Source organism: Urocitellus parryii, chromosome 2 (genome assembly GCF_045843805.1).
Source record: "Urocitellus parryii isolate mUroPar1 chromosome 2, mUroPar1.hap1, whole genome shotgun sequence".
Classification (NCBI taxonomy): Eukaryota; Metazoa; Chordata; class Mammalia; order Rodentia; family Sciuridae; genus Urocitellus; species Urocitellus parryii.
The window spans coordinates 79,678,590-79,694,771 of record NC_135532.1 but is presented as its reverse complement, the minus strand read 5'-3'; the positions used below and the strand labels follow the sequence as shown (position 1 = coordinate 79,694,771).

At 33.4% G+C, this 16,182-nt stretch overlaps 1 protein-coding gene across 2 annotated transcripts in view; it reads right to left on the bottom strand.

Moving 5' to 3' along the window:
- Positions 1-16,182, bottom strand: part of Zmym2 (zinc finger MYM-type containing 2) — an 88,190-nt gene that overhangs the window by 70,099 nt on the left and 1,909 nt on the right. For both annotated transcript variants that reach the window (XM_077795232.1, XM_026394909.2), the window contains exon 3: positions 7,111-7,157. The gene's annotated coding sequence lies outside the window, so the exon portion shown is untranslated. The remainder of the gene's footprint in view (positions 1-7,110; positions 7,158-16,182) is intronic.

Below are 16,182 nucleotides of genomic sequence, written 5' to 3'. Positions count from 1 at the left end.
AACATACACTTTCAATAGTAGATAAACAACCAGGCAGAAGATCAGTAAGGAAATAGGATTTGAACAACAGACATATATTCAGCACTCTACAATAGCAAAATACACATTCTTCAAAAAGTGCACATGGGCCGGGCGTGGTGGCACACACCTGTAATCCCAACAGCTCAGGAGGCTGAGGAAGGAGGATCCCGCGTTCAAAGCCAGCCTCAGTAATTTAGCAAGGCCATAAGCAACTCAGCAAGACCCTGTCTCTAAATAAAATATTTAAATGGGCTGGGGATGTGGCTAAATTGTTAAATTCTCCTGGGTTCAATCCCCAGTACCCCTCCCCCAAAAAGTGCACATGGTACATTCACCAGAATAGACCATATGTTGGGGCTGGGGATGTGGCTCAAGCGGTAGCGTGCTCGCCTGGCATGCGTGTGGCCCGGGTTCGATCCTCAGCACCACATACCAACAAAGATGTTGTGTCCGCTGAAAACTAAAAAATAAATATTAAAAATTCTCTCTCTCTCTCACTGTCTTTAAAAAAAAAAAAAAAAAAAAAGAATAGACCATATGTTACCCACAAAACAAGTCCTCATAAGTTTAAAAGGAACAAAATGATACTGGGTATCTTCTCAAATCACAATGGAATAGCAGGGGAAAAAAACCCCAGAAAACTCACAAATACATGGAAATTAAACAACAAACTCTTAAAAAAAAAAAAAAATGGACCAGAGAAGAAATCACAAAGGAAATGAGGAAATACTTCAAGATGAATGAAAACAAAAACATGATACAGAATGATAAAGTAAAATCAGGGATCAGCATGAAACTAAGTCAGGGGAGGAGGTTAACAAGAGCTGGAGGTCTAGAAACCAGAAGGCTTATTCATAAATACATACTGTGGGAAAACACTTCAACAATTGTTCAAAAAACTCATACATGAATTAATATATAACCCATCAATTTCACTCCTAGGTACTTACCAAAAAAAAAAAAAAAAACTGAAAACAAGGACTCAAATGGATACCTGTAAACCAATGATCAGAGCAGCATTTTTCACACTGGCCCCAAAGAATTGGAAAATCCCTAGTCTCCATTAACAAATGAACAAAACAAAATGATGGTGATCCATGTATCAATTAAATAGTACTCAGCCATAAAAATCAATGAAATTCTGACATATATAACATGGAACCTTGAAAACATTATGCTAAGTTAAATAAGCCAGAAATACAAGGATGAGTACTAAATGATTTCACTTATGGGGTACTTATAATAGGCAAATTCATAAAGACAAAGATAGAATAGAGGTTACCAGGGGCTAGGAAAAGGAGAGACTGAGATTGTCTAATGAGTAGTTTTTCTTTGGGGTGACAAAAAATTTCTAGAACACAGACAATGATTTTTGCCAAACACTGTGAATGTACTTAATGAAGCTGAACTGCATACATTTAAAAGTGGTAACTGTGTATGTGCGCACACACGCACTCAATACTAGAAATCAAACTCAGGGCCTTTAGCATGCTACATAAATGCTCTACCACAGAGCTATATTCCCAGTCTTTTTTATTTTGATACTAGTTCAAAATTCCCCAGGCTAGCCTCAAACTTGTGATCCTCCTGCTTTAGTCTCCCAAGGCATGTGGCACTAAAAATGATAAATCTTTTTCCCTTTTTATTGGCACATTATAATTATATATAATAGTGGGATTTGTTATAATATATTCATACATGTGAAAAATGAAACAGTATAATTTGATCAATTTCATTCCCTAGTACCTCCCCTTTCCCCCCCCACCTCCTCCTGATCCCCTTCTTCTATTCTACTGGTCTCCCTTCTATTTTTTTTTTAATTTGTTCTAATTAGTTATGTGCAACAGTAGAATGCATTTTGACACAATGTACACAAATGAAGCACAACTTCTCATTCCTCTGACTGAATATGGTACAGAGTCACACCAATTGTGTAATAATATAGTATACAGGATAATATATACTATACTATATATACTATATATCTCATTCTACCATCCTTCCCATCCCCACAGCCCCAACCATCCCTTCACTACCCTCTGCACAATCCAAAGTTCTTTCATTCCTATCACCACTATGGATCAGCATTCACTTATCAGAGAAAACACTGGACTTTGTTTTTTGGGACTGGCTTTTTTGGGATTCAGCATGATGTTTCCTAGTTCTATCCATTTACCTGAAAATGCCATAATTTCAAAAAATGATAAGTTTTATATTAGTATATAATACTGGATTTTTTTTGTTGTTTTTTTTAAGAGAGTGAGAGAGGAGAGAGTGAGAGAGGAGAGAGAGAGAGAGAATTTTTTAATATTTATTTCTTAGTTATCGGCGGACACAACATCTTTGTTGGTATGTGGTGCTGAGGATCGAACCCGGGCCGCACGCATGCCAGGCGAGCGCGCTACCGCTGAGCCACATCTCCAGCCCATAATACTGGATTTTTAAAAAAAAAATAAGAAACAAAAACCGAAGACAACTATATAGGGGAGGGAGGAATACTACAAACATAATAATTGAGTTAATGAAATAAAAACTAAAGAAACCTGTTTCTCCTATACTGTCACTTAACAATCAACACAAAATCTGTGACCAAATGTCTGGTGGAACCAGGGTTCCACACACACCATCGGCAACCCTCTGATTCAGTGTACTATGTACCCAGAGATAGCATCAGATCTCATAGGTCAAGGGGAGACTCAGTCTCCAAGATTGCCACCCACCACTTCAGATGCCAATAACAAGCTGTAGATTTGACTTACTTGTACATCTGACTGACTAGCTATAAATTGTAGTTGCCACCATCCCCTCCTCAGGTGTGACTAATTTTCTAGAGAAACTCACAGATCTCAAGACAACACTTTACTTACATTTATCAGTTTATTCTAAAGAATATTACAAAACATATAGATGAAGGGTTGCACAGGGCAAGGCATGCAGAAAGAGCACAGAGATTCCACACTCACACTGAAGTGGCACCCTCTAGGAACTTCCAAGAATTCAACTAACTACCCAGAAGGTCTATAGATCCTTTGGGGGTTTTATGAAATCTTCATTAAGTAGTTGTGACTCATTAAATTACTGACCACTGCTGATCAACTTAACCTTCACCCCTCTTTCCCCTCTCAAGATGGGGGGGAATGGGGCTGAAAAGCCTTGGTCTTTCCAGTGACCAGCACTACCCTGAAGCTACCCCTAGGGACTTCCAACCACTAGTCAACTCCTTAGTGTATCAAAAAAAAAAAAAAAAACTTTTGGAAGATTCCATGAGCTGTATGCCAAGAAAACAAAGATCCAAACACATATATTTCATAATATCACAATAATCAACTGCAAAACAAAAAAAAATAAATATAATAGCAAAAACAGAAAAAAGAAAGAAATATTACTTGGGAGGCTGACGCAGGAGGACTGCAAGTTCAAAGCCAGCCTCAGCAACTTAGCAAAACCCTGTGTCAAAATAAAAGGGCTGAAAATGGTAAAGCACCCCTGGGTTAAATCCCCAATACAAAAAAAAAAAAAAGGGTAAAAATCAGAAGATTTAAAGAACCTAAATGATTCTTTTTTTTTTTTTTTTTTTTTTAAAGATAGTCTTGCTAATATGCCCAGGCTGGCCTCAAACTCACAATCTTCTTACAGACTTGCACCATCTCAACCAGCTAAGTGATTATTAACAACTAGTAAAATTAATGATGACAAAGACAAAGAAATACAATGAAGGTTTGGAAACAATGAAGAAACTGGAAACATGAGAATATGGAACAATCTCATATACAAATTTAATTCAAACAACATGGTACAAAACAATGGATAAACAAATATATAAACACTATCTCTGGATAAATACCCAAGAAAAGAACAGAGGTTGGTCTCTAGGACACAGAACTGTGTGGATGAACCAAAGGGAAGGTAAGTCTTCCTCACAAGGTTTCACTGAATTTAGATTAATCTGGAGAAAAAAAATTAATGTTTTTATATTATTACTGCTTTTCCATTCATACACATGCATATCCTTTCATTCACGTTTTCTTGTATCCCCTACGGTACTGTTTTATAGTTTCCTTCCATAAAGTCTTATATATTTCTTATAATTATTTCTATTTCTTGGAATACTGAAATGAATTTTCCCCATTACATTAAAAATGTTAACATAACAAACATATACCATAAGGAAGGTTTAAAAACATGAAAACTGAGAAGGGAGGGGGACGAAAAACCAGAGGTACTGAGGAATTAAATCAACCAAATTATGCTATGTGTATGTATAACTATATCATAATGAATTCCACTTTTATGTATAATACACTAATTGAAAAATAAACAGGGACCACTAGAGTAGAAGAAAGGGATGGGGGAAGGAGGAGGAAAAGGGAAAGTACCAAGGAAATAAAATGGAGCAAATTATGTTATATCCATGTATGAAAATGTTGCAATGAACCCCACTATTATGTATAATTATAATGCACTAACATAATAGAAAACACAAACTGAAAAAATGTTTTCGTAATAAATATAACAAAGAATTGATGAACATATTTTAATAAAACACATTATTAAATCAGGAAAAAATTAGCTATTTGATGATATGCAGTGTTGGGAAGAATGTGAAAAAACTTATGAACATGCAAAATTAATATGCATATACTGACTTAGCAATTCCTACTTTCAGAATCTTCCTTAGAGAACATGCACATGACTCAAAAGAAATAAGTATACTTCTTGCAGCTTTGTAAGATATAACAAGTGGGAAAAAATAAACAAGTTGCATAAAAATATGTATGGTATACATGTTTTAAATTCTACACACTAGGGGCTGGAGTTATAGCTCAGTGGAGAGCACTTGCCCAGCATGTGTGAGGCACTATGTTTGATTCTCAGCACCACTTATAAATTAATTAAATAAATGTCCATCAACAACTAAAAAAAAATTTAAAAAACATATACACACAAAATTACGACATATTAATACATGAAGGAAAAAGGACTTGAAATACTAAACACCAACATGATAATCTCTGAACAGTGGGGAAAAGGATCAGTGGACCAATAATAGTATAAACAGATTATGCCCTCACACTGCTTACGATATAGCCACAAACCTTTTTTCCAGTAGTAGGTGGACATATTTATTTATTTTTATGTGGTGCTGAGGATCAAACCCAGTGCCTCACACAGGCCAGACAAGCACTCTACCACTGAGCTACAACCGCAGCCCCCACAAACTTTTTTTTAAAACATATCTTTAAGAGATAACTAAAACAAGCCAGGTGCAGTAGTGCATGACTATAATCCCAACAGCCTGGGAGGCTGAGGCAGGAGGATGAGAGTTCAAAACCAGCCTCAGCAACAGCAAGGCACTAAGTAACTCAGTAAGACCCTGTTTCTAAATAAAATACAAAATAGGGCTGAGATGTGGCTCAGTGGTTGAGTGCCCTGAATTCAATCCCCCATACCCTCCTCCAAAAAAAGATAACTAAAACAATCCTACTCAGGCTTTAGAAGCAAATAATTCATGTACACTTAACTAAAAATCCACACAAGGGTTATGAAAGAATCTGTAAAAAAAAACTCTTCGATCTAAAAACTCAATCAATTTATTCAGGTATTAGTGATATTAATATCTTAAATAACCCTAACTCCTTAATTTACCTCAAAATATTTCAGAGCTCCAAACTTCCTATTCTATTTTTTCACTAACTTGATCTCTTCCCCTTTATCTTCACCTATACCATTTTTTGACATTTCAGAAAATTATATGTCTAGCTCCCCATACCAAAAATCTGAAGATCATTCTTAATTTCCTCTCCTTTCAACTTCAGCCCACCAACACCAAGTACTATCTGACCTCCAAAATAAATCTTGAAATTATCCACTTTTACCCATCTCCTACTAATACCTCTTTTCATTGGAGAGCCATCATTTTTCTGCTGGATTACTGACATTACCTTCTGTATTCCCCAGACTATGTAAAAGACTTTTTTTTTTTTAATTATATCAGACTACATCATTCACTTTCTACATGGCTTTACAATGTATGTAGGAGAAAACCTATAATTCTTCTCCAAGTGTTAAGACTTCTATTTGATCCCTACCTACAATCCAGGCTCACTTTCAGCACTCTTCTTCCTCACCTTGTTTTTATTAAGCTTAGCTAAACTATTCTTTCTTTTGAATTGTTGATGGATCCAAGTTCCTCCCATTATCAGGACCTTTAAACTTCTTCTGTCTGAAAGGCTCCTTTCCTCATTTCTCTAAGTCTCAGCTTAAATGTCATTCTCAAATATCTGTGTCAAATACTGCATCTACACATCACTGATAAAATCTGATCTCCTCATTACACTCTCACATTATCATACACATTTCCTCAGCTGCACTTAACCTAATTTGTAATATACTTACTTATTTGTAATCTGTATTCCCCATTAGATAGCATGCTCCATAAAGACCTGTATTCTCATTGCCCTCATTACCGCACTAATGTAGTGTTTAGCCAATATTTACTAAATGACTATTTTTTCCATAAAAGAGATAACAACCATTTAAGGTAGAGTTTTTATTGTTCTTTGTTTTTCAGAGTTTATTGTTGTTGTTTTGGTTTAAAGTTAAGTCCTCCCTTAGTCCCACTGAACTCTCTTTTCCTTCCTCTTGGCTATAAGATAAGCACTTCACCCCAGAGCCTCAGTTTTCCCATTATAAAAGAGGAAATTAGAATAATTTCCTTAAAAGATAAGATAAATTAAAAATATCTGTATCCTATGTCTTTGGCCATGATTTTTTACTATTTCTCTATTAATCTACATAATTGCAGTTAGTAACATGACCTTAATCCATGGTAAAAGGTTATTATTATACCCTGTCCATTTGTTCCCCTCAATCCAACACATTAAATCCACATTGAACTCTCCAAACATAGTTTACAAACTACAAGTAATTTCAACTTGTTAATTTGGAAATAAACCATCAAAACACTTATTTATTCTTAAGATCATTTGGTATTACAAATCCATATTCTGTTTTTTTATTACAATTTTCCTTGATGTTTAATTAAACATGATGGTGTTGAGGGCTTAAAAAAAAAAAAAACAACTTTACCTTCTTTATGTGACTTCGAATGTTCCATGATTAAGACCTCATCTAACCTAAGGAAACAACAATACTTGCATCAATAAGCAAATGAGATCAGATTCAAAAAGGCTAGGCTTTTGTATACTAAAAATCTATTTCTCCAACACAAATTACTTCTCCAATACAGATGATTATTATGTAAAAATCTATTGCCTCTGATTCATAAGACTAAAACAATTTTTGCCAGCATTTGTTCCTCAAGTCACATTCTTCAGATATTTCACTGCTTTTAAAAATCAAAGAAATACAAACAGAATATAAACTAAACCAAAGAAAATAATTTTTCCTTTAATAAACAAATTTCAGTATAGAAACAATCCTACTTATTATTTACAATTCAATGCAGTTTGTTTAATTATCCAGTAAATACTTAAAGCTCTTTAAAATAAACTTGAAGCAGACAGTTAAGTCACTTTTCACTTACCCCTTTTATTCAATCTCTTCATGCCTTGAGTTTTACTTTTCAAGAGTCTCATGACAAGTCATAACAACTACCATTTATAAAAGATATGCTTGATACCAGTCTCATTACAACTACCTTGAAATACATGTTGTAAGTGCTAATTATATTATTATTATCATCCTACTATGCAAGTGAATAAATTATTCTCTATAATAAAGTAAATCTCCTAGGGTACACAGCTCTCAAATGGCAAACTCAAAATTTGTACCTAAAGTCCACGTTCTTTCACTAAACCACATTATCTCCTAATCAAATAGAATTGAAACTTGAAAGCTACTCTAACATAGTGGTCATTTTAAAATTAAACCATCAGTTGAAAGTGTTTGTAACATGAAGGGAAGGCAATGATTACAAGAATGCAAGACCATGTCATATGTTATCAAATGTTGATAGTTGACAGTATATATGAAAAATATTAGTACAATGAACATGGATAAACACCAAAGAATATATTTAAAATCTTAAACACAGGTCTCAAGAAGAATGGGATTATGCGGGAACTTACATTTTCTGTCATATACTCCTTTTACTACCTTCAGAATTTTTAAAGGTGTTTTATTTTTATAACCAAAATATCAAGAACTGTCCTTTATATGTGGATATAATTGCTCATTTATGCATACTGCTTGTTATACTTCATTGTTTGGGGGTTTTTTGTTGCTTTTTTGCAGTGTCAGGGATTGAGCCAAGGGCCTCCTGCATGCTAGGCAAGCACTCCACCCCAGAGTCATATTCCCAGCCCCACTTTGTTATTCATATTCTTTCATTCATTTACATGATTATCTCTCCAAAATGGGCCTACCTACCTCCCCCCCACCCCCAACACACTTCCTAACAGAGTTCTCTTTTCTTTCTTTTGGTGCTATTGATTGAATCCACAGCCTTGCAAATGACAGGCAAGCACTCTTCCACTAAACTTTGTTACCAGCCCAGATTTCTTTTTTTTTTTTTTTTTTGTACCAAGGATTGAACTCAGGGGCACTTGGCCACTGAGCCACATCCCCAGCCCTATTTTGTATTTTTTAATTACAAAGACAGGGTCTCACTGTGTTGCTGATCACCTCCCTTTTTGCTGAGTCTGGCTTTGAACTTGAGATCTTCCTGCCTCAGCCTCCTGAGCTGCTGGGATTATAGACGTGCACACCCAGCTAGAAGTTCTTCTTTTTAATGGTTTTAAAGTTCAGGCTATATGTATTTTGTTTTACTTGCCAACACAAATCCCTCAACTTCTTCCAAATGAGTAATGTAATAAGAATGGACTTTAGGAAAAATTAATCTGGACTAGAAGAAAGAATAGGAAGAAATTATGTTGTAAATAAATTCTTTGTTTTCTAATACAATGGATTACAAAGTTCAAGAGGAGAGAGCTAAGAAATAAGGACATTTACAACATTTGAGAATATAATGAAGTGAAGGGAATGGTCAGAAGTATGAGATTACATTAAAATTCAAAGTTCTAGAAGTCAAAAGAATTTAAACATTAAACTTCAAATTTGAATGTTAAATCTAAAACATTAAATTTCAAATGTTATAGAATTAAGACCAAAATGCAATAACTAAAGATCTAGCAATTAGGTCACTAATGACTTCAAAAGAGTAGATTTGGTATAGTGTTGAGAGCGTAAATCTGAGAATGGATTTCTTTCAAATAGTATGGGGAAAAGAATTTTTTTTTTTTTTGTTTATTTGGTGCTGGGGACTGAACCCAAGGCCTTGTGCATTCTAGCCAAGCACTCTACCAACTGAGCTATATATCCCTAGCCCTAAAGAAGAAATTTTTTAAAAAGGAAGAGGAAGATCTAAGTTTGAAAAGGATGCAGAAATTTTGAAGTGCTACCAATAGAGACACTGTAAATTAACTGCATCAGAGATACTGTAAATTTACTGCATCAGTGGTGGCAACAAATTCATGATATTTGGTTAATTGTAGCCGCTATTAATTGAGTATCTATTATTGATTAGTCCCCTACTACTTTGTTTTCCAGTTCTGGGGACATAACGCAAGGCAAGCACCGTACCACTCACTGAGCTACATCCCTAGCTCCCCATACTATTTTTATCCTTACCTCAGCAATCTCAGGAAAAAAGGCATTACTCTATTCATTTATCCAAATGAGTCAACTGAAGCTCAGAGTTTAAATGACTTGCCTAAAATTACCAACTGGTGTTAAGAGTAAAATTGCTTTTTAATAGTTTTATTGAGGCATACTTTACATTGAGTAAATTTTATTTAAGAGAACTTTGTGGGGCAGGGGGTGTAGTTCAGCGGCAGAGCTCTCACTCGCCTAGCATGTGACAGACACTGAATTTGATCCTCAGCACCACATAAAACTAAATAAATAAAATAAAGGTATTGTGTCCAACTACAACTAAAAAAATTAAAGAGAGAGAGAGAGAGAGAGAGAGAGAGAGAGAGAGAGAGAGAGAGAACGAACTTTGATAAATTTTAGTATATATACACTTATGGGCCCATCACCTCAATCCAGTTCAGAACACTCCCATCACCCCAAAACCCCTTCATAAGCAGGGCATATTTTATCTTGAATCTGTCTAACTCCAAACAAGTCATGCTACAAATCTCTTAGGCAATATTCAGGTTTTTTTTTTTTTTAAAAAAAAAAAAGATTTCTTTTATAGGCAGAAAAACTACAAAAAAAAAAAAAGTTGTAAAAGTTGTTAGCCTTCCAATCTTCTTAGGCCTCACTAGTTCCCTTTCTACATGAAAGGAAACATGTCTCTAGAATCCTATTGTCATCCCATGATCTCATAGACTCACAAAATTTACTAAAATTCACAAATATTCTCTTTCTAAAAGCACAGCATAATCAGATTTAAGAATTTAGATGCTAAGCACCAGGAGCAGTTGCGCAAGCCTATAATCCCAGCAACCAGGAAGACAGAGGAAGGAGGATCTTGAGTTCAAAGTCAGCCTCAGCAACAGCAAGGCGCTAAGCAACTCAGTGAGACCCTGTCTCCAAACAAAATACAAAATAGGGCTGGAGATGTGGTTCAGTGGTCAAGTGCCCCTGAGTTCAAATCCCCAATATCCCCACCACAAAAAAAAAAAAAAAAAAAAAAAAAAATGTCGATGCTATTATACCTGTGTTCTTTTTTTTAAATGGTAAGGAAGTTATGAAAGAGAAAGGCAAATGAAACTTGAAGTCCAGAAGAAAAACAAGATGAAAACAGCTGGGTAAGACCATTTGAGATGAAAAACGTGACATACTAATAGACAGATCATAGAATTAAAAAATCAGGAGTTTGTTTCATGGGGGATAAACTAACCAAGCAGAGCTTTTCTTCTGTAAGAAATGTAAAACTGGAGACACAGGGTAGAATAACTTCATAGGCAATAGTTAATACTTGTTTGTTAACTGGACTATATATTAAAACAAACAAGTTAAAAAACAAAGTGCAACAATACTCATACAATCAAAGGTACTAAGCTAAAATTAGATATTTTATAGTAATGAAGTTATGTAAATTTTTAAAATGGCAAATTTTTCATTATATCAAAATCAAACACTGGGGCTGGGGCTTATAGCTCAGTGGTAGAGCACTTGCCTAGCACATGTGAAGCACTGGGTTCAATCCTCAGCACCACATAGAAATAAATAAATAAAGGTACTGTGTGTATCTACAACTTTTTTTAAAATTTTTTTTTTAAATCAAACACTAAATCATGAACATATAAGAATTGAGATCTAATATGAATAGCCTTTATCTGAAATGTTTGAGACCTGAAGTGTTTTAGACTTTGGATTATTTAATGTTTGCATATACATAATGAGATAACTTGGGAATGGGATCTAAATCTAAACAAAAAATTCATTCATTTCATATACACCTTTATAAACATACCCTGTGTGTAACTTTACACAATATTTTTAGCACACCTATGTTTTGACTTCAACCTATTGCAGGAGGTCAGATATGGAATTTTCCACTTGTAGTAGCATCATCTCTGGGCTCAAAAAGTTTCACATTTTGGAGCATTTTGGATTTCAGATTTTCAGATCAGGGAAATTCAACCTGAACCATTTTGGGACTAGAAACAATTAAAATAATTTAATTAAAATAATATCCATTCAAGCCTTTACTTATAAGTCCTACAGAACTAGAAACACAGTTACCAATCTGATAATCATTAAGCTTAGCCAAAAACTTAGAAATTACAAACTAGGGTCCTAGAGCATAGCATCAGAAATCTAGATGACAGAATCTAGAAGCGAAGAATCAAAGAAACTGCTAGCTTACTATTAACAGAATACAACTTTTATGACTATTTAACATATAGGTGTTCTAATACCCAACTTGTTAAATAAGTGATTTCTATAACACTTTGATTATTACTCTGAACCATCTGGCCCAGCTAAACACTGCAAGGAACACTGCTCTTAGTAAGCAAAAGACATGCCTCTTTGAAGCAAATGAATATAAAACTATCCCAGTATCTTTTTTAATGTTTTTAAATTAAACCAAAATTTACCTCCAAATTCTTACACTATTTTAATCAAAGTTTGGGGTGAATATAAGCAAAAGTCATACACATGTGCATTTCCATAAACCAAAAAGACTGAAGAGTTTGTCACACTTTATTATAATTGCAAGTTAAAGAGTATTCTATCTTTAAGCTCTGTGTATCACAATTTTACTTAAATTAGCTACTTATTTTTCTTATCCAACCTAAATGTATGGTTAGAAAATAACTAGTTGGAAAGTAATTACAACAGACTTTCCCAACTTCTATAATTTGAAGTTGTAACAATTAATTCTATTATTAGTAAATTCATCTTAAAACTTCCAATTTAGTGTGACTTTTTTTTCAATTTAACATTGCTTTTAAAATCAACATCAAATTTAAATATTCAATAATTTAATCCATTATGTTGCATCATTTTATATATAAGACACCTATTAAAACAAGTTGAGCAATTTTATAGGTGTCCTATAAAATCTTACAGGTTTTTGTGTGCGGCATATATACAGGTCAATGGGGCAAAATGGGATAATGATAAAATCTTTTCAAACCCCTCAGACTAACTTATTAATTCACAAAAACAAATCCAACCTTCAAATTCACTAAGGAGAAACAAAATCTAAAACCCTGTGGACAAATAAAAGAGAACCTGGTTCTTGGTAGCCAAATGATATTAAAGAAGAAGATCCAAACTCTCTTGACAATAATTTAGTACTGTTTCAAGCATAAAAACAAGATAACCTGTACTATGAAACATAAATATGCATTTTAAAAAAAAGACCTATTAAATAAATATTCATTACCTATTTCTCCTAATATCCAAAGTTTTCTCCTAAGTCATTTCTTGAAAGAGCAAACATTAATATTTAGAGAACATTGATCAAATCAGTAAAAATACCAAGTCATGCACTTTTTCAAATTAAACACCATAATTCTTCCCATTAAAAAAACAGAAAAAAAGGACAAATCCCAATCTAGTCCTGTGATTTTTATAACTAATCACTACCACAACTCTAAAGTAGTTTTTTCAATAGTTTACAAATATTCTGCAATTTCAGAAATGCTCCAAGTATTTAACTCCATTAAAAATTTGATATATTTTAGAATAAAACAATATATTCAAATGCATGGTAATCCAAATTTTAACACACCTTAATTATGAAGACTAATTCATCATGTTACCAAGTATTTGGTGCCCCTAAAGATCTTCTCCTATTTTAGTGAATTAAAAAAAATTTAAAAAAAAAAAAAACTAAAATTATAAAGTGAGTTATTGTAAAAAGTTTGCAAATAAAAATTTGGAACTACAACCATGTAAAACAGAATTTGGGGACTGGTACACAACCAAAATAAAATATAAAAATAAATTGCAATTGTTACCCATAGCTCTATAGTTCAAATTTCTGCATTTACCCAACAGAAATTTTTCTCAGTGACAAGTTTTAAAGTCTTACATATTAGAGTTCTGCATAAGAACATTTAGATTTGAGTAAAAGTCCTATTCAATCAATTCTACATCCATATTCTATGCTCTGACAGGTCTATCCCTGTCAGAAAATTAACCAACTGCAATTAAAAAAAAAAAAAAATGAAAGCAAAGAAAATGCAAAGTCCAAGCAATCTGCTTTCTAACTTGAGATATTCTACAAAAAATACAGTTGGAGAATCCAATGGAGAAACCACTTTAGTTTAGGCTCTCTTTGCATTCCCTAAACACAGGAAGCTGAATATGCCATTATAAGGCGGCTGCCTTATAATAAATGTCATTTAACATAATAAGGCATATGTTAATAACACTGTCAAGTGAAATGAGGACAGATTTTAATGCCTAGAGAGACAGAATATATAAAACTTCCACACCTTTTGACAACAGTTACAGAATTTTATACATATTCTTTCCATCACAGTAATACATCTGATTAAAGGCAAAGATTGAGTTTGTCACAATAACATTGTTTGTGCACTTTTGTACCTCAAACAAGAGCAGAATACAATAAAATAAACATATAAATACTGTTATACAAAGACAGTATGACAAGTTCCATAGCCAACCAAATCTAAAATGTTAAAAAGTCAGCTTTTGTGGAATACCTGAGTGATTCAGGGCTGTCCCCTACTTTTTTTAGATTAAAAATACAGCCCATGAGATTATGTAAAAACAGAAAATGTGAAAGGGGCCACTTTACCTTTCTCCCAACTATTTCAAAGGATAAGTGGTGGGGGAGAGAAGAGTAAGTACTAAGGAAAAATGTCACAAAACTATAAAGTATTTTAACTATTAAAATACTTTGAGCTGGGTATGGTGGCACATGCCTATAATTCCAGTGGCTGAGACACACAAGGATTACAAGTTCAAAGTCAGCCTCGGCAAAAGCAAAATACTAAGTAACTTAGTAAGACCCTGTCTCTAAATAAAATACAAAATAGGGGTGGGGACATGGCTCAGTGATTGAGTGTCCCTGAGTTTAATCCAGGCACTCCCCCACAAAAAAAAAAAAAAAAAAAAAAAAAAAAAAAAAAAACTTTGAAACTATATACAAAAGCATCTAATTCACATTGAGTACTCAATAAATATTAGTAGAACATAAACTTATATAGGCAAGGTTAATCAAAATTTGTCAGGTTACCTTCATCTTATTAATGTCTAACACATTATAGCACCATTAGTTGCTGTTTTTAAATAGACTTTTTAAATTCTGAACTATATCATTAAACAAAACAAGAACCACATTTTGGTATTATTTTTTAAAAAATCATTGCTTTCATTAGCATTCATTTGTTTTAGCATCAAAAAAAATCCTGATCTGTATGCTTTCTGTGTCATCTCCAAATGACTATCAAACATAACTAATTATCAAGTTCCCCCTATTAACATCATGATAAAAATTATAGAAATGGAAATTTTTTGTAAGATTATATAGTAATAAGCACCACCCATCTATCTGAAAAACCTGCTCCTCGATCCATCATATTTGAATGATCTAATGACTAAAGAGCTTAAAACTTATCATATAAATTACATTCATTCAAGTTACAGTATTCAGGAGACAATATGGACTATAAATTGTAGACACTTTGAAAAACATAAATTCTGATCCAAACTCACCCTGTTAGTTTTGAAATAAGGGAGTATAAAAAGCTAATTGATAAAATAAGTAGAAGGAAGACCAGTAGAGTAGAGAAAGGAGAAGAGAAGATAAGGGGGACTGAAATGGAGTATATATGAATATGTCAAAATGCAACTCAATATTATGTATAACTACAATGTACTAATGAAAACATTTTTTAAAGCTAATTCATAGCTATGATTCTCTTAATTTTAAAAAAGGGTACTCAACAAGATACAAATACTTCTGTATTTGTTTACACATAAGGAAGAAAAGACCATGGATTGGGAAGACTAATCTTGAATATTTTTCACTCTCTTGAAATCTGAATTTACAAAATGAGCATACTATGCCTTTTTAAACTGTACTGCATAATTGCTGAACTTAATCTCTGTAATCAAACTGCTTAAGTATAAACCCTTGCCTTACCAAATACTACTAACTGGGTTATCTTCACATGCCTGTTTCCTCCTCTGCAAATTTGGAATAAAAACAATATTACATCACTGAGTTGTGAGGATTAAATTACTTAATATATGTTAAAAATTAGTTTGGACATTTTGCATTCATAATTTTAGAATGTAAATGATGGGTACAAACAAACTTAAAAAGTTTTCACAGTAAACTTTTTTTAAAAAATGAGAATTGGACTGACATATATGGGCTCAATTAATGCTATTTGTATTATATCTTTATTCCCCTGCAGGCTACTCACTAAATTAAGGGAAGTATTCCATGAACATATCTTAACACTGTGCCTAGAATTAGAAGTGTATCATCCTTCACAATCCATATTCAGAAAATCCTTACCTCCATTATTTTTTACTCCCTTTGGTCCTTAATATTTAAGCAGAAGATCTGACACTTATGACCCACCTCTAACAGAGTCTATAAGTTACAATATCAACTGTTAATGGACTCAAGACAGCAAGAGATACAATGTGTCCACAGTGTTGATTTCACTGATATTTTATAACTATTTTCAATTG